The sequence below is a fragment of the Musca autumnalis genome, unplaced genomic scaffold (assembly GCF_047663935.1).
Source record: "Musca autumnalis isolate F117 unplaced genomic scaffold, ASM4766393v1 scaffold_5, whole genome shotgun sequence".
Taxonomy (NCBI): Eukaryota; Metazoa; Arthropoda; class Insecta; order Diptera; family Muscidae; genus Musca; species Musca autumnalis.
Genome location: NW_027412088.1, coordinates 185,145,379 through 185,166,124, shown reverse-complemented (window position 1 = coordinate 185,166,124; position 20,746 = coordinate 185,145,379). Strand labels below are relative to the sequence as shown.

Here is a 20,746-nt window from a genome sequence, read left to right as displayed (position 1 = left end):
TTCCTCAAAAATCTACTTTTCATAGATCTGTGTCTTCCTCAAAAAATATTCTTTAAAATCTACGTTTCATGGGTCTGTGTTTTCCTCAAAAAATATTGTTAAAAATTTACCTTTCACAGGTCTAAGAAATTTAAAAAAAAAAAATAATGATAATAAAAAAATAAAAAAAAATAAAAAAAATAAAAGTCTATGGGTTTCTCAAACAATATTCTTAAAATCCACGTTTCAAAGGTGTGTGCGTTTCTCAAAAAATAATTTCAAAAATCCGAGCTTCGAAGGTATATGGGTTCCTCAAAAAATATTCTTAAAAATTCGCGTTTCATAGGTCTGTGGGTTCTCCAAAAATAATTTTAAAAATGCACGTTTCTTAGGTCTGTGGGTTCCTCAAAAAATCCACGTTTCATAGGTTTGTGGCTACCTCAAAAATCCGCCTTTCCTCAAAAATTATTCTTATAAATCCACGTTTCATTGGTCCGTGGATTTCTCAAAATCCACGATTCCTAGTGCTTTTGGTTCCTTTAAAATGTATAAATCTGTTGGTTCCGCAAAAAAAAATAAAAATGTGGGCTCCTCAATGATAATGTTAAAAATACACGTTTCATGGGTATGGGGGCTCCTCCAAAATATTCTTAAAAATAAACGTGGCATAATAACGAAATATTTTTAAAAAAATCCATGTTTTATAGGTCAAAGGGTTCTTCAAACATATTCTTATGTTCATTAGATCGGTCTAGGCGGCCTTACAAATCTTCTTAAAAATCCAATTTGAGAAATTGTATGGGACAGGACCCGAAGTAGTGGACCGAAATGGCCCATCTTCGAACTTTATCTATATTTTGACAAAATATTAGGGGTACAAAGTTGGGACCAAATCGTGGATCTGGGTTAGAGTCATTGTGCGCACCAGCTATATAGACAAACTAGCAGACCCCGGTCCGCGTTGCTGGACAGTCGTAATGAGTTTTAATTCAAAAGTAGGTATTTTCTACCTCACTTCTTCGGTCCATTGTCAAACCGAGAAGGATTTTAAATTTATCTACAGATTTTGTCTGTAACCTTTCTTTTCTCTTACGGACTTTGTCGGATTTTTCGCTAATTTGTGCCTTTTTGTATTTATTATCGTCCATGTCACTGTCTTTATCCTAAAGCGATATAATAATAAAAGTTAAAAAAATGATTAAATCGAATTCTCCCGCTTAATTAGACCTATATGTTTTAGCTTTTCATGGCTGATGGACCGTTGACCGTTGAACCTTACCATTTAAGTATATTTGTAAATATATAGTTTTTCTTGATCGGGGACAACCACCGTTGTCTCGAAAACTAATTTGCAACCTGATGCACTCATAAGTTTAACAAATACACCTATTATAAAATAATAGGCCCCGAAATTTGTCTACAAAGCATATTGGACCACGGGACATTCCTGAATTTTTTCTGAAATTTAGGTTCAGTAGTTTTGGAAAAATAATGTTTTGAAAAGAGTGGGCGTGGTCATCAGTTTTCAAGATATAACATATTAAAAAAAGTTGGCCTGGTCCGGTCCTAGGATGCACACAACTTCATTGCCTACCAAAATGTATGCTGAAACCGATATAATCATAAGTTTGGCTTATACATATAGCGTTTAACAGAAAGAAAGATTGTAGATTAATCAGTAAATTTTTATTCCGATACATACATAATTTTTGCAAATATAACGTTTTTTTTTTAAATATCGTATAGGGGAGGTATCCCGCCCCCTCTGGAATTCAATAAAATATGTAACCTGTTTTCGGGGGCGGTGTAAACTTTTCTTTCCAAAAAACCTAAGTTGGGTTATGACAGCATTTGATTTTTATTCAAGAAAATATGCCTGTACATTCCCTGACATTTTCACGAATATCGGTTCAGTAGTTTTGTAGATGTAACATATTTTAAAAAGTGGGTATGGTCAAGTCTGTGGTTCCTGAAAAAGTAGTTAAGGTCGGAGACACAACCACAATTGTCTCGCAAATTAACTTCCAAATAGATACATTCGTAATTATTATAAATATAACATTTTTTAAAAAATAGGGTATAGTGGAAGTTCCCGCCCTTTCCGAAATTCAACTGAATTTGTAGCCTATTTTAATCGGGAACCATCTCTGTACATTCCCTGGCAATTTCAGGAAAATCGGTTCAGTAGTTTTTGTAGAAATGATAAAAATAGAAAATTGAAAAAAGTGGGCGTAAAAGTGGACATGTTCAAATTTTCTTTGCATAAAAACCCAAGTCGAAAATCGGTCCAGCCGTTCTCAACTGATGCCATTACCAACGAACGATATTTGATTTTTATTTATAAAGATTTAAAAGTTTAGACAAATCGCGATTTTCTTGAAAATCCCCTGTAGATATAACCTAATTAGAAAGTGAGCGTGGATCTTAAGTCACAAAATAAGTACGTAAGGTTGGAGACACAATCGCCATTGACTCGCAAATAAATTCCCAAACCGATACATTCGTATTTGTTGTATTGCATTTTTACAAAAATAGGGCATAGGGGAGGTACCCGCCCGATCCGAAAGTCAAAAAATATGTACCCTATTTTTATCGGGGACCAACCCTGTACATTCGCTGAAAGTTTCAGGAAAATCGATTTAGTAGTTTCGTAGATATAACATATTTAAAAAAGTGGGCGTTGTCCAGTCTTAATGCCCCAAATAAGCACGTAAGGTCGGAGACACAATCGCCATTGACTCGGAAATTAATTTTCAAGGCGATACATTTGTAATTGTTGCAAATATTGCATTTTTACAAAAATAGGGCATAGGGGAGGTACCCCGCCCGATCCGAAATTCAAACAAATATGTAGCCTATTTCAACCGGGGGCCATCACTCTACGTTCCCTGCAAATTTCAGGAAAATCTATTGAGTAGTTCCGTAGATATAACATATTTATAAAAGTGGGCGGAAAAGTGGGCGTGGCCAATTTTTCTTTGCATAAAAACCTAAACTGGACTATGACTAACATTTTCACAAAAAATTATCCAAATCGCTCTAGCCGTTTTCAACTGATTCAATTACCAACAAACGACAATTGAGTTTTATATATAAAGATTAAGATATGCTACCTTCCGGTGTTCACACAACTAACTTACTTACTTAGCTGGCCCATTACAGAACATTTGTTGCATAGACCGAACTAAGAAAAGATCTCCAATTCTCTCTGTTTAGTGCTTCGCTTTTTGGAATACCGCGCCTTGTCATCTCTTCATCCACTTGTTTGCGGCATCTATTCTTTGGCCTGTCAATTATGCGTGCACCGCCATGTGGCTCGAATTTATACGCCTTTTTAGCTGGTTCATCATCGGTCATTCTTATTATATGGCCTAGCCAACGCAATCGCTGCATCTCGATACGTTTAACTATATTGATGTCGTTGTATAGCAGATACAGCTCGTGGTTCATACGACGTCGATATTCACCGTCAACGCAAATCGGCCCGTAGATCTTTCGAAGAATTTTCCTCTCAAACACAGCAAGCACTGCCTTATCTGCTTGCGCAAGTACCCATGCTTCGGAGCCATACATTAGCACGGGTAGTATCAGCGTTTTGTATAGTGTTATTTTTGTTTGACGAGATGTGGCTTTGTTTTTAAATTGCTTACTTAGACCATAGTAGCATCTGTTGGCCAATACAATTCTTCTTCTTATTTCACAACTGATGTCGTTTGTTGTGTTTACGGCAGTGCCGAGGTATACAAAGTCTTTTACTACCTCAAAATTATAGGAACCAACTTCAACAGTTGGTCCGATCTCAATGGACGCATTGCGCGTCGACACCATCAACTTGGTCTTCTCGCCATTTACCGCCAGACCCAATTTAGCAGATTCTCCTTCGACCTTTATAAAGGTATCGGTTACTTCTTTTACTGATCATCCCATGATGTCTATATCATCAGCATAAGCAAGTAACATGTGGCTATTGGTGTAGATTGTGCCACTTCTTTTGATGTTTGCCTCTCGTATAACCTTTTCTCGCAGGATGTTGAAAAGATCACACGAAAGGCTGTCTCCTTGCCTGAAACCTCTTTTGGTACAAAACTCTTCGAAGAGGTTTTTTCCTATTTCTACTGAAGATCTTGTGTCAGATAGAGTCATTTTACAAAGCCTTATGAGCTTTGCGGGGATACCAAATTCAGACATGGCTTGGAATACCTTTCTCGACAAAAAGGTGGTAGGTAGGTGTCGTTCTGCATCTCTTGGTCTTCTCCAGGATTTGCCGCAGGGTAAATATCTGGTCAATGGTGGACTTGCCAGAACTAAAGCCGCATTTGTATGGTCCAATTATTTCGTTGACCATGGGCTTTAGTCGTTCGCACAATATCCCTGACACTATCTTGTAGGCGATAGGGAGAAGACTTATGCCCCTATAGTTGGAGCAAAAAGTCTTATCTCCTTTGTTATGGACGGGACTCAGGATGATTATGTTCACATCGTCGGGTACGCGTTCTTCCTGCCAGATGGAGCTATCTAGCTAATGCATACACCTTATCAGCGTGTCGCCTCCGGTTTTAAACAGCTCGGCTGGTAGGCCATCAGCTGCTGTTGCCTTATTATTCTTCAGCCGGTTTATTGCTGTCATTACCTCATCTTGGCCGGGTGGAATACCTTCAATACCATCTTCTCTTTCCATATCCTTAGCACACTATCTGTAGCAGTTACCAGATTACCTTGCTGGTCTCTACAGGAGGATGTGCCAGTTCCAAAGCCATCAGTTTGATGTTTCACTCTTTGGTAGAATTCTCGGACTTCATTCTGTCTCCTGTACATCTCGATTTGTTCATACTCCCGCTTTTCCATCTCTCTCTTTTTCCTGCGGAAAAGACGTTTCTCCTCTTTCCTTTTCTACCGATACCTCTCTCGTGCGCTATGCGTTGCATTTTTTCTCTTCTGTAGCAGCACGACACTCCTGGTCATACCATAAATTCCTTGGTGGAGGTCTCTGGTATCCAAGTACTGATTTTGCGGCTGTTTGCATGGAGTGGGCAATGTTTTGCCATTGTCCTGGTATGTTATAGGGGCGAGGATTAAGCAGTTGGGCCAGTTGAGTGGAAAATGCTGTGGCTATTTGTTGTTATTGCAGCGATTGCAGCTTACCGATGCCCAACTTCCGTGTTGTGTCTGTTCGCACTTTGTTTGCTACGTTTAATCTGGTACGTAACTTTGCAGCAACAAGGTAGTGGTCGAAGTCTATGTTTGCACCTCGGAGCGATCGTACATCCAACTCGCTTGATGCATGTCTTCCATCTATCACAACGTGATCAATTTGATTTCTTGTTCTTTGATCTGGCGACAGCCATGTGCCCTTATGAATATCGAGATGCTTAAATCTGATACTGCTAACTACCATGTTTCTTGCAGCTACAAAGTCTATTAGCCTCATACCATTGTCAGATGTTTCACTTTGGAGACTGAATTTCCCGACTGTTGGGCCGAAGATATTTTCCTTTCCAATTTTGGCATTAAAATCGCCTAGTATAATTTTAATGTCATGGGCAGGCCAACGGTCATAAGTTTCTTCTAAACGTTCGTAAAATATATCTTTGGTCTGTTCGTCCTTGTCTTCAGTGGGAGCATGCGCGCAAATAAAGCTGATGTTGAAGAATTTTGCTTTTAATCAAACTGCAGCGAGTCTTTCATTCACTGGGGTGAAGCTGGAGACCAGATGCTTTAACCTCCGACCAACTACAAATCCGCAATCAAACTCATGCTTTGTGTCATGGCAGCTATAATACAGTGCGTCACCTTTAGGTGTTGTTGTGACGCCTTTCCCGTTCCATCGTATTTTCTGTATATTACTGCCATACAGGAAATACGATGGAACGGCATTGTACTTTTCAAGTACATCTGCCAATGCGTAAACTGCACCTTCTCTATAAAGAGTGCGAACATTCCAGGTGCAGATTCGCAGATCAATGTCCTCAAAACGTTTGCGGGGTTCGTCAACTTTAGAGGGGTTTATTTTTCTTTTCTTTCGTTTTTTCGTAGTAGGCTGTTTTTTCTATGGGAGGGTTACTAACCCGACGCCGAAACCCAAATTGTTAACGTTCTTATGGTGTTCACACAACACAGAGCTGATTACGAGCGACCAACCAACGCCCCTTAGAATACTTCCAGTTGGTTCCAAAACGGAGCCAGGACTGGTGGCTCACAGCTATAAAAAAATAAAGACGGTATACGCCTCATTCCAGCAGGCTGCGCGACGAATTTTGCCAGTCATTTGCTGACGATCCAAGAATCCCCACTCTGTTCGACGAAATCAACATGCTCGTCAACTAGCATCACAGAGAGAAATATGTGAAACATCTCGGGAGCTGTGAAGATGGTTCCGATAGACCCTGGGCCACACTAAAGAGCCCCGGAGAGAAAATATTGCTGTAAATTTCAGAGGTACAAAAAATGTGCAATAAAGTTCTGCCAGCCGTTTATTGCACACCCAACCAAACAGAACAGAGCAAAAAGAGCAGAACTTAAGGGAAGCCCGAAAAAATAAATAGAGAGAACATCCTGTCCTTCCACAGCAGGGGACAGTGCTGAATCATTAGAAGGTCTAAACCATCAAAAGCTCGGATGACGTTTCCATGATTATGTTGAAAAATATCAACCCAGCAGCCGGGTGTTTTAACAGCCATCCTAATTCAAACTAGGTTGCACTTTGCCTTTTATTCTTTTACCGGAAATAACTAAAGCAAAGCAGAAAGATAAAAGAACGGCCAAACAAAATTCGAACTAGTTTGCCCTTAGCATTTTAATCCTTTACCAGGACAGGCAGATCTTGCTCACCGCTTATCAACTGCCATCTTTATTCAAGCAAGTATGCCAGCCGCTTAAGTACCGAGGCCTTTGGGTGAACATCAGGTCGATGATGAATTTATAAGATCTAAAGCGGCTGGCATCTTTGCTTAAGTGATTTCTGGTAAAAGAATAAAGACCAGAGGGTAACCTAGATCGAATTTTAATGGGCATTTTTCATTTTAAGTCCACGATACATTCTTTTTTGACGGCCTCGGTACATAAGCAACTTGGTGCTTAAGTGTTTTCTGATAAAAGAATAATGAACGGCGGAGCCACATTCGAACTAGGTTGCCCTTTTCCTTTTGGTCCTCTACTAGAAATAACGTAAGTAAGAAAGCCAGCTGCTAATATACCGAGGTCTGAAGGCATCGTCACATACGATCCGTTGCGTTGAAAACAACAACCACATGAATAATGAGTAAGTGATGCCAAGTTTCTTCTTGAAGTTTTCATGTGGTTGTTGTAACGCGGCACTCAACGGATCGTATGTATAGAGCCCTTTAAAGCCGAAAACACATTCATCGTTTGAGTAAAGTTTTGCCTCATATCTTCTGAAAGAATAAAGAAAACTTTGAACTTTGTTGCCCTTGGTCGTTTATTCTTTTAGCAGAAATGACGCATAACTTTACTCAAACGGTAATTGTCATTGCCGAACAAGTCATTTCTTGTAAATTAATAAAGAACGGCCGAGCCAAATTCGACCTAGGTTGCCCTTTGCCTTCTAGCCTTTCACAAGAGAAAACTTAAGCAAGAAAACCAGCCGATTATGTACCGAGCACATTATTATTTCATAGAACAAGAATCAAATCCCTTGACCTAGGACCTGTGTTTTTCAGACATTTCTCCCTGAGCTTTTCTCAACTTAATTTCACTTTAATTTGAAAGTTCCAATGTTGTAAAGAGAGTGAAAAACTGCTTGCTAATAACTTTCAAAAGCAATTTGTGAAAGCTAATTAAAAGGAAATCTTCCAATTAAATGTAAACAAAAAAATATTTATACAACAAAAACCAAGAAAAAATTTAATGTGTCATTTGCCATTGCCAGACTTTTTCTCCTTTCAGATTGTATGTTTGGTTTGGAACAGTTTTTTTTTTCTCTCCCCAATGAGTCTGTTATTTTGCTGCTTGTTGTTGTTTTTGTTGCAACTTTGTTTTTGTTAAATTTAATTAAGAAACAATGAAAAATCCAACAAATTGTTTGAATTTTCTTTTGTTGTTTTTTTTCTTGTATTTTATTTTCTTTTAAGTGTTGTACCACCGTCCTCTCATTTTTGCAAAGCAGTTGTGTTATTTGGTAGAGCCGTTTGGTTTGGGATTTTGCGACCAAAAACATAGGGTAAAATGTGGTACCAGTGAAGCCACATTTTCTTTAAAAAGGCTTTCATGAAATGGGTTACTCAAGTTAACACTTTCTTTCAATATTTGTCAAATAAATATGTAAATAATGGTCCATTCCAGAACTGCAAGAATCTACTAATTTTTACTATCTTTCCGATAATATATAGAAAAAAATTTATACTAGTAAAAATTTGTAGATTCTTGCAGGTTCTGGGACAGACATTAAGATATAAAGGCGGAAAAACATGACATTCTTGCTTAGAGGTTGTTTACACTATCTATCAATCTCATATGTGCGGAAATTTTCCATACTTATACAGTCGCTAATTGCTCTGTTCCAGAACAATTTTCCTCTATGTTATCGAAAAATATATTAAGACTAATAGATTCATGCAGTACTGGAACGGGTCAAATGTGTGCAATATTGGGGATTTTTCTTACGGCATTTACATTTTTGCGTCCACAACAGAAAAAATTCCGTGAAAGTACGTCTCCACATTGCCTGCGTGGGTAGATATGGAATGTTTTTATCATATGACATTGATAGCTAGTGTAAACTACCTCTTAACACATAATTTAACATGTTTTAAAAAAATACACGATTTATGTAAATGCGCTATAACTCTTTCAGGTGAGAGAATAATTGACAGAGGGTAAACTAGTTCGAATTCGGCGCGTCAAATCTTTATTATTTAAAACGGCGTTTGCGCTAGAGCCTTTTGCCGGGTTAACTTTCTTTATGAGGATTTATTTGACGTTTACGCCATTTAAAACTCAAACCCACTGGGTTAATCCGGTTAAGTGCAAACGGTGTATAACCAGAAATGACTTAAGCAAGAATTATAACCGAAAATCTTCAATTAAAAGAATAAATGACCAAGGGCAGCCTAGTTCGAATTAGGCTCAGCAGTTCTTTATTCTTTTACCAGAACTTGGGTTCAATGCTGTTTCTATGAAAATGTGAAATGAAAACTTTTATAAAGAAAAAAAACTCTCAAATGAAAAAAATTATAAAGGAAATATTTTTCATTATAAATTTTCATAGAACAAGAATCCAGCCCCTGGTTTGAGCAAGAAAGCCAGCCTTAAGCCGAAACACATCAAACGTTTGAGTAATGTTTTGAGACATTTGTGGTAGAAGAATAAAAAAGCAAGGGCAACGTAGATCGAGCTTTTCTGTATTCTATCAGAAGGGACACATAAATTTACTTAAACGTTTGATGTGTTTTCGGTTTTAAGGTCTCGGTACATAAGCGGCTGGCTGTCATGTATGAGTCATTTCTGATAAAAGGCAAACGGCCATCTAGTTCGAATTTGGATCGGTTGTTCTTTATTATTTTTTTTCAGCAATGACTTAAGAAAGAATGCCATGCCTCTTATGTACCGAGCCGTTGAGTGTCGCATGACAGCAACCACATGACAACTTCAAGAACAAACTTGGCATCCCATTTTTTCATGTGGTTGTTGTTTAGACGCGTAAAATGACGCTCAACGGACCGTATGTATTTGGACCCTAGGTGTTTTCTAAGAGTAGTGCTTTTAAAAATATTTTAAAACAACTAGATCTATAATCGTGGGTTGTGTGACGAACTTCCCTAACTATGATCAAGGACATAAGCAAGAACGACATGCTTGTTATGTAATGAGGCCTTAAATCTTTTACCAGGTAGAACTCCCATAGGGCGGTACCTCCCGATTTATGTAATTTTGATGATTTTAGCCTCATTATCCAACGGAAATGGCTAAAATTTGGCATTTATTCTTCGTTGGGGGTACAAAATAATCCGACAGAGTATTGTCCGTACAGGTCCACTTTTTGATATAGACTCCATAGAACGGTACCGCCCGATTTTGCTAATTTTGAAGATTTTATTCGCATTATCCAATTTAAATGGCTTAAATTTGGCATTTAGTCTTTGTTGGAGGTTTAAAATAATCCGGCAGAGAATTGTCCGTACAGGTCCACTTTTTGATATAGCCCTAACATAACATCTGGTCGATGATGAATTTAAAAGATCCAAAGCGGCTGACATCTTTGCTTAAGTCATATCTGGTAAAAGAATAAAGACCAGAGTGTAACCTAGAACGAATTTGAATCTGCATTTTTCATTTTAAGGCCACGATACATTCTTGTTTGGCGGCCTCGGTACATAAGCAGCTTGGTGGTTAAGTGCTTTCTGATTAAAGAATAATGAACGGTGGAGCCACATTCGAACTAGGTTGCCCTTATCCTTTTGGTCCTCTACTAGAAATAACGTAAGTAAGAAAGAAACCGAGGTCTGAAGACCTCGTCACATATGATCCGTTGCGTTGAAAACAAGAACCACATGAATAATGAGTAAGTGATGCCAAGTTTGTTCTTGAAGTTTCCATGTGGTTGTTGTAACGCAACGCTCAACGCGCCATATGTGCGGCGGCCTTAACTCTTTTAACAGGAATGACACAAAACTTTACTCAAACGTTTATTGTGTTTTCGGCTATTGAAAACTCAATAAAAATATTTTGTTTTTACTTCTTTAGAATATATAAAACCGGTTTAGGCTCTGTATAACTTCTGAACTTAATATTCAAATTCAGCGTCCTTATATCTTGAACATAACCGAACTTAATCCTAGATTTTCTTTACTTAATCTATTCTTAATCACAGCAATAACAATTCTTAAAACTACAGCTGTTAATCAGCTGATCTACTTAACTTAAGCTAGGGTCACACTAGGCAAATATTTGCTTCAGCGACAGGGAGTGTGTGTTTACTGAGAGCAAGTGTGCGCTTACTGAGAGCAAATGAGCGTAAATAATACATTGAAATTTATGCTCATTTCAATGCATTATTTACGCTCATTTGCTCTCAGTAAGCGCACACTGCCGGTCGCTAGAGCAAATAATTGCCTAATGTGACCCTAGCTTTACTAACAGGTGTTTGGTATTAGGGTAGTTCACACTAAGTTATATATCGATATCTACTAACACTAATGGGCCAAATACATACTGTCCGTTGTGTGACGCGTTGCGCGTTGAAAACAACAACCACATGAAAAATGTGTAAGTGATGCCAAGTTTGTTCTTGAAGTTTTCATGTGGTTGTTGTAACGCAACGCTTAACGCGCCGTATGTGCAGCGGCATCACTTACACTTTTTTCATGTAGTTGTTGTTCTTAACGCGTGACGCGACGCACAACGGACTGTATGTGCCGGGGCCATAAAGGCTATCTATCGCTCCTATAATTGTGAAATGTTGAAATCACTGTTAAATCCATTTGTGGAAAACTTTAATAAATTCCACAACGGTAACACTGGTGTCATCTGAACAATTTTACCCAAGATGGGAATTGCCATGTATTTTGTGCCACTTTAATATGGCTTTTCTTATTTTGTATTGAGTTGTCGTTTTGTTGGTTCGTTTTTTTTTCTTGTTTCTTCATCTATTTTGTGTCATGTTAAATTTCTTCATGTTTTGTCTAGAAATGGAGAGGATCATGTCCACACAACCAAATGAAGGTGTTCCCAAGAGGTTATTGTAAAGAGGTTGAACGAACATGCAGCCTTGGTCGTCGTCGTCGTTTATCTAATGAAATCATTTTGTGCCAAGGAGTTTTTGTCTGTATCTGTGTGTGATTTCTACTGCATTTCCTGTTCGAAATGATTTTTCCAAAAGGAATCTGACATAGTTTTCTTCTTCTTACCAATATTATTTTCCTGTTTATCTTGTCTTCATGGTTTTCACAAGACTTCAATGTTCAGTTGAGTTTAGTTCAGGTTTTTTTGTTACTTTGCTTTTGGCTCTTCGATTGCAAAGTTAGAGAAAAAAAAAACACAGAAAAACTAAAGCAATGAAGAGACCTGTTTAAATTCAAAGCATCTACATCTTCTCCATGTTCATATGATATTGGTACGCTTTTTCTTTGGGCCATATCAGAGTGTGTGGAAAACTTTATTTTTTGTTATTAAACCAAATTTACTTTGTTAGAAAACTAGAGTCCGTCCCCACACCATACTGCTCAATTTTCAACTCTATGTTTCTTCATCATTTTCTTGCTAGACAAAGTTTCAATGATTATTGCGAAAAAACATAGCTGAACATAAAAACTGAACTGATGATGTTCAATTTTCCAATAATGCCGATAAATTGTAATAAAAATAAGAAAAACTAAGACCAAGCAACGGCAGAAAATTTTCGCTCATCATCTGTACAATGTGTGCAAAATAGTGCCAATGAAGTTTGTTTTAGTAGAAAAAGGAAAAAAATCTAGCGAAAAAGAATAGAAAACGCACTTAACAGCTTTCAATGCAGCTGCCGGATGCCATTGGCAATTATCGTTCACATTTAGACATTGATATCTTCCCAGTTTGGAGGGGGAAACAAAATAACTTACATTTATTCTCAATAATTCTCATGTGGTTTTTATGGAGCTCAAAAAAAACATAAATTGATTTATTACCGCCACCAAAAACATGTGTGGTCATTTGTCAAAGTCACTGTCTCAAATCGGGGAGTGTTGTTACCAAAATAGGGATAGAGGATTTTTCATCAAAAAAACTCAAATTACAAGTCGTTTATTGCAGTTCCGGCAGACATACTCGTAGATAAGAGACTATATTCGTCAAATAAAAAAACACAAATATTCGTCACTGTAAAAACACACCTTGCATTTGAAAGAAGAAAGTTCGATGACAAAGCCACCCCCATAGCCGATATGTCGGATGAGCTGCAAAATTAACAGCGAAACTAGTCACATAAATTGGTGGGTTCGAATCGTCGGCTTTCCTTTTTCACTTGCAAAAATCATCGGTCATTAAGCTGAACTCTAAACGAGAAAAATTAAAATAATCTTCGCCCTGACAGGCAAAATTTCAAAAAAAGGAAGACTAGCTTTCATGCTTAAGACGTCTCTGCTAAAAGAATACACGGTAAAGGGTAACCTAGGCAGTTCATTGAATGACTTAAGAAAGAAAGCCAGTCGCTTATGTATCTCTGCCTTAAAGGCCAAAACACAATGGATTTTGCTTGCTTCGCTTTCTTAGCTTGTATTTCTTCTAAAAGAATAAAAAAAACAGCCGAGTAAAATTCAAACTAGGTTGCCCTTTGCCTTTTATTCCCAAAGATGTAAATATACTAAGATAGGAAAAGTCAGTTGTGACAAATTAACTGTAGAGGGAGTTAACCTCTGTTGTTACGATATCATAACATTCTGTTACACGAAAACTGTTACTCATTGGAATATTGACAAGAAAAACATTAAAACTCAAGTTTGACGGCATTCGCTTTTGATTTTTTCAATGAAAAAACAATAAAAAAGAAAAGAAAAAAATTTTAGCCACAAAAATTAAACGTTTACGTTTTCTGTGCAGATAAATGGGAATCAAAAGCGATTGACATTGCTGTTATCAATTCCAGTGAGTTGTGTAGCCATCTGTAACCAAAATGTGGAACTATTATCACATGTTTTTGGAAAATGCATTTCTTCTAGTCTTTACTACTATACGTCTATGTTATTCCATTAACCAGAATAACTTGGTTAAGGAAAAATTTAAATAAAGAGCTGAATATGTTTTGACATTAAAAAGTCTCGGCTTTCGTGCTTCCCTTCATTTTTGAAAAAAAGAATAAAAAAGGGCAACTTAGTTCGAAATCGGCTCGGCCTTCTTTATTGTTTATCAGAAATGAAGTGGAGCAAAAAAGACGACCGGCGAGGAGATCACCATAGCATTCTTGCTTAAGTCATATCTGACAAAAGAAAAAATTGCCCTTTGTCTTTCAATCTTTTGCCAGAAATGACTTAAGCAAGAATGTCATACTACTTTCGACCTTTAAGGCCAAAATATCATTGGATTGTTCTAGCTTGCTTCGCTATCTTGGCTTGTAATTTCTAATCAAATAATAAGGAACGGCCGAAACAATTTCGAACTAGGTTGCCCTTTGCCTTTTATTCTTTTACCAAAAATAACTATGGACTTTAAGCTAGAAATACAATCAGCTCGTTGCTTGCTTTGTTCGCTTTGCTCCAGTAAAATAATATATGAAAAAAATCAACCTAATTAAAATTCGTTTTGCCCGTTCTTTATTCTTTTACCCGAAATGAAGCCACGCAATCAATAAAAATCCATTGTGTTTCTACCCTTATTTTATGTTTTATGGCGGAGACACATAAGCAGCTTGGAAAGCTTGATTAAGTCATACAGGGCAACCTATTTCGAATTAAGCTGGGAAGTTCTCTATTAATTTTTTATATATGAGATCTGATCATTAATATTCTATGGCAAGATCATTGAGCTGCTGTGGGAAGATAACCTATCAGTGATGTGAAGACCATTCATCTTCGATGAGAACCTCATTGATCTTCTATGGAAATATCATTACCTTCTTTAGAAAGATCACTGACCATATATGGGAACTGATCACTAATGATTGTTGATCTTCTATTGAAACTTCACTGATCTTCTATGGAAAGACCGCTGATCTTCTATGGAAACATCACTGATCTTATATAAAATGATCACCGATCTTCTATAAAAAGATCACCGACCTTCTATAAAAAGATGACCGATATTCTATAGGAAAATAACAGATCTTACATGGAAAGACCACTGATCTTCAATGGAAAGATAACTGGCCTTTGTTGGGATGATCTTTGATTTTCAATGGGAAGATAACTGATTTTATATGGCAACTGATCACTGATGTTCTGTGGAAAGATCACAGATATTATATGGAAAGAACGCTGATCTTCTATGGAAAGTTTAGTGATCTACTATGGACAGAACATTATCTTCTACAAAAATATCACCAATCTTCTATAAGAAGATTGTTTTTTATAGAAGATAGCTGATCTTCTATGGAAAGATCGCTGATTTTCAATGAAAAGATCACAGACCTTTAATAGAAAGAGCATCGGTATTCTCCAGGATCATACAGATCGTCTACAGGAATATATCTTATCTTCTATTTAAAGATCACGGATTTTCTATGGAAAGACAACTGATCGTCTATGTAAAGATGGCTGATCTTCGTTGGGATGATCTTTGATCTTCTATGGAAAGATCACGGATCTTATATGTGAACTGATCTTATACAGCAACCGATCATTTAAATACTATGAGGCAAACGCTGATTTTCTGTGGAAAGATCTCAGATCTTAAAGGGAAAGATCGCTGATCATCTATGGAAAGATCACTATCTTATATAAAAAGATCACCGATCTTTTATGGAAAGACTACTAATCTTCTATGAAAAGGTCACCAATCTTCTATGGTAGTTCAGTGATCATGTGTGGAAAGATCGATGATCTTTGATGGGATGATGATAGACCTTTGACCTTCCGATCACATAAAAAAAAAACACATTGTTCCACAACATCCCATACGGGACAAGGGAGACTTCTCTCATATCAATGAGTGCACCCCGATTAATATTTAGCTCAATGATATGGGACCTACTGTTTATCGCCGAGTCCGAACGGCGTGTCTTAAGACACCACTTGTGGAGAAGTTTTTCAAGGCTGAGGGGTATTTTGCCACCGTTGAAAAATGAAAAATCGAACCCCCGACCTTCTGCGTGCAAGGCGGGTGTGCATACCATTGCACCACGGTGGCACCCTTCCGATTACTGATCTTATTTATGACCACTGGTGCAATGGGAACTAATCACTGCTATTTATGGGATAATTTTTGATCTTCTATAGGAATATTATTTTCATTGCGACAATTATTGTTTTTCTATTGAAAGATAGTTGACCTTCTAAAGAAAGATCACTGATATTCTATGGAAAGATTACTAAACTTATGTGGAAATACTTCTGATCTTCTATCTATTTGATGGGAACTAATTACTGATTTTTTATTGATCTTTGATCCTCTATTGGAAGATAATTGATATTCTATGAGAAGATCATCTTCTTTGGGAAGATTATTGATTTTCTAAGGGAATATCACTGATCTTCTAAGGAAAGATTACATATCTTCTATGAAATTATCCATGACCTTCTTCGTAACTTTCCACTTCTATAACATCCCGCACATATCTAATCAAGACATTTGAGCAAAATTTCTGGAAGACTGTGAGCGGTGTCGAAAAAAACAAAACGTTGATTCGCATGCCACCGTGGTGCAATCGTATGCTCACCCAGCTTGCACGTTGAAGGTCGTGGGTTCGATTCCCCGGCCAGCCAACATCAAATTTTCAACGGAGGCAAATAACCCTCAGTAATGTTGGCAACATTTTCGGAGTATTTCAGCCATGAAAAACTTCTCTACAAGTGGTGACTGCGAGCGGTGTAGAAAAAAACAAAACGTTGATTCGCATGCCACCGTGGTGCAATCGTATGCTTACCCAGCTTGCACGTTGAAGGTCGTGGGTTCGATTCCCCGGCCAGCCAACATCAAATTTTCAACGGAGGCAAATAACCCTCAGTAATGTTGGCAACATTTTCGGAGTATTTCAGCCATGAAAAACTTCTCTACAAGTGGTCTCTTAGGACAGGCGGTTCGGACGCGGCGATGAGCTAATATTAAGCGGAGTGCACTCATTGATATGAGAGAAGCCTCCCTTGTACCTTCGGGGATGTTTATGGAACAATTATTATTATGATTCATTGAAGGAAATGTTTGACATCAGCAAGGAAAAAGTCGAATAAATGTTTGAAGAGGAGATAAACCTCCACAAACTGCAAATTGAGAGCAAAGTCCGAATTGGTTGCTACAGCGCCAAACCTCTTGATGTCAATATCAACCACCCATCCAAGCTAAAGAAGACAATGAAAGCAACTTGTATCTACTCTTTTCAGCTCAGCGATATCCATTAAATTCGGTCACAACTGATTTGGCTTCCTCCGCTCTCCATTTAATCCAAGATGAACTGGTAAGGTAGGTAATGGAAAGCAGTAGTCAATTTTCGATTTTGGTCTATAATTAAAAATACGATTTCCGGTCTGGCGATTATTTCGATTTGGTCCAAAATTTGCACATCGTATTATTCCTTCCAAATATAGATTGTGTTCGAATATGGATTATATTGGTCCACTTTTTTCAGCAGGTTGTCCATGCTGCTTCCTTTAGGGCGGTACAATTTTTTTCTTGCGCAAGTCCATACTTCCTGAGTTATTGGGCACAATGTTCCAAGAAACCCCGACGGCACCACCCATAATGGCAAATCCGCAAGATAATTCTCGCAGGGAGTTTCTGATTGGTGCAGACTTTGCACATCATATTACTGCATCCAGTCATGTATCAGGTTGGAATATGGGCTATGGTCCACTCCTTTGGGCACCTCCCACACAAAATTCGGAAAAAGTGAAGTTTAAGAAGTCCTATGTCAATGATTTGGAATAGCCCCACATTACGGTACATACAGGTTTTAGAGCATACTCGTGATACAAAATCAAGATATTTTATATACGGCATAATTATTGTGTTTGTTTTTTATACCCTACACCACACTGTGGTAAGGGGTATTATGTCTTTGTGCATTTGCATGTAACATGCAAAAGGAAACGAAATAGACCCATAGTTCCTTTTGGGGATATACATATAATCACTTTCTGAGTCGATTTATGCATGTCCGTCCGTCTGTCCATGTATTTTTGTTCGCAACATACAGGACGCAATTTTTGTCCGATTCAGCTGAAAATTGGGGACTACAATTTTTTTAACATAGGAAGAACGCTATTGCTTTTGGTGAAAATCGGTTCAGATTTGGATATAGCTCCCATATATATTTTCGCCCGATTTCACGTATTCGCTGCACCAAACACGCTATATACGTCCGATTTTGTTGAAATTTTGAATGTGTGACTCAATTCGGTCTAGACATAAGTGTGTCAAATTATATCGAAATCGGTTCAGATTTGGATATAGCTCCCATATATATTTTCGCCCGATTTCACGTATTTGCAGCACCAAACACTCTATTTACGTCCGATTTTGATGAAGTTTTGAATGTGTGACTCAATTTGGTCTAGAAATAAGTGTACCAAATTATATCCAAACACTCTATTTACGTCCGATTTTGATGAAGTTTTGAATGTGTGACTCAATTTGGTCTAGAAATAAGTGTACCAAATTATATCGAAATCGGTTCAGATTTGTATATAGCTCCCATATACATTTTCGGCCGATTTCACGTATTTTCTGTACCAAACACGCTATATATGTCCGATTGCAATGGAATTTGGAATGTGTGACTGAATTCGGTCTAGAAATAAATGTGCCAAATTATATCGAAATCGGTTCAGATTTGGATATAGCTCCCATATATATTTACGGCCGATTTCGCGTATTTGCTGCACCAAACACGCTATATAAGCCCGATTTCAATGATATTTGGAATGTGTGACTGAATTCGGTCTGGAAATAAATGTGCCAAATTATATCGAAATCGGTTAAGATTTGGATATAGCTCCCATATATATTTTACATATTCACAGTGGTGTAGGGTATCATATAGTCGGCCCCGCCCGACTTTCATCCTTTCCTTACTGTTTTTTTTTTGGGTTAGCGGCTGAGGTTATATCTCTGTCAGCACAGCTGACTGATATTTTCTTACTTGTTATTTTTCTCATTTATGAAAATTGTAGTTTCAGAATCCGCCAAAAATTCCAAGGTGTAAGTTGCTTTCATTTAATGTTGGTTCAGGCACACCGTGCGTTTCGTTGGAAGAAATTTTGTCGCTACTTGTAGGGAACTAAAAAATGACTTGTAGGGATCTATAAATAATAGCTTATAACATGTAACTCACTTAGTGCATTTTTCAGAAATCCATCTGAACTGCATCGAAACACAAGTATTGAAATCACGACTCTACATTGCACGACTTCCAAAATTTTTTCCTAGAATCGAGGAATTTTTAGCAGGTTCACATTAATGGAATTGACAATTCAAATCCACTTTTGTTATTAAATCGAGTTTTTGTTAATGTGCTATTAGTCGAAAATCTGTGTGGTAAACTGTATCCCACTGTATATGTCAATTAATAATCGCATAATACACACATGTACTCAATATTCCCTTGAACTCTTTCAAATACCATTAGAACTCATTTTCCCCCCTAACACCAAACCATTATCATACATTATTTACAAATTCAATAATTACTCACTGTCGCATGCATTTTATTAACCTCTTCGAATAACATAAACAATAGCTCGGATAATTATATAACTACTTATGCACTTAGTTGATTAGCCTCATCACTTATTGGCCAAAGTCAATCAGTTAAGTGAAATGCTGGTGCTGCTCTAGCTAATTAATTAAATATGGCTACCAATTTAGTTAATTAGTAGGGAGCTATTTTGTTGAGTCGTTGAATAGTTAGTTAATCATTCTTTTGACAGAATATATATTTTTGGGTTTGAATTTCCATACCAACATTTCTCTGAAACATGCAACATTGGCATAAATTTCATCAGGGTTTTAATGCCCCAAAAAATATATATTTTTGGCATTCATTTGAGAAGTTTTCTTTTGCTGAGAACACACTGATATTTATGCAAATCATTTATTGATTTTCTTTTTGTGTTTTTCTTCTTTGAATATTTTGCTTTTACGCCTGTTCTATTTTAGGATCCTAATGGGTGGAAAGCCCCCCAAATATGAAAGGCTATAAAAAACGAATAACAAAATAACCACCACAAGTCAACAATATTCAAGGTGAATGCCAACGAGTCAGCCAGCCTCAGCTTTAATGCCTAACAACCAACCTACCGTCCTATCATACCTTGTACTAGGCCAAGTATGGTGTATGCACGTCCTTTGGTGTCCTTTAAGCAAACCAACATGTTTAAAGGAAAAAGAAATTTTTATGAATAGAGTGGAAAAAAATCAATATTTGTTTTGGTTTGTTGGTCTTTAAGAGTCAAACATTAAAGCTTTCTTTAAAGAGAATTGCTTCAAGGAAAAGGAGAAAAGTTGTGTAAAGAATTCTCCACCCCATTTTAAGCACTTCAATCATTTCAAACTTGTCTTGTTATTTCACACCTTGCAATGTCAACAAAAGTCAAACATAATAACCATCTTTTGCTCTACTTTGTCAAGTTTTAATAACTTCCCAGAAATGAATTTGTTATCTTATCTCAAAGTAGTCACCCCAATATTGATATCTGTGAAAAAACAAAAAACAAGCAAAAAACTTACAAAATAAATACCGTCTGGTTTAGTTATCAAGAGAAAAAAAATCCATTTGACACCCCGATAAATCTCCGTTTAAGTGTTGTTGCCTTTATGATTGAGGGTATCTATAAATTATCTGGGCCATAGTAGTGCGACAATATGTATTAATGGTTCATAAATCATAAACGAAATTTGGGAAAAATGCTTTGGAATTGAATTAGGGGGAAAATTTGCTGCCAGTGGGTGAGTCATTTAGTGTAGTCTTAGTTATCTGAATATCTAGTTAGGTTGAGATTAAAAACCTTTTTTCATAATTTATATTATCCCAGCAAACAAAATAGAAGTTGTGTAATGTGGAATCATGATTTTATAGCATATTTCGATGCAGTCCAAACGGAGTCGTGCAAATGCAATCCGTTCGTTACAAATGCTTACTTACTTACTTAGCTGACCCATTACAGAACATTTGTTCCATAGACCGAACTAAGAA

General features: G+C 37.2%; 1 protein-coding gene across 5 annotated transcripts in view; it reads left to right on the top strand.

The window, feature by feature from the left end:
- The window catches only part of Pgant9 (polypeptide N-acetylgalactosaminyltransferase 9), a 423,799-nt gene that overhangs the window by 121,892 nt on the left and 281,161 nt on the right, over positions 1–20,746 (top strand). Inside the window, exon 3 of one of the 5 annotated variants that reach the window (XM_073956148.1) lies at positions 16,938–17,016. The exons of the other annotated variants lie outside the window; for them this stretch is intronic. The gene's annotated coding sequence lies outside the window, so the exon portion shown is untranslated. The remainder of the gene's footprint in view (positions 1–16,937; positions 17,017–20,746) is intronic. 5 annotated transcript variants of the gene reach the window in all.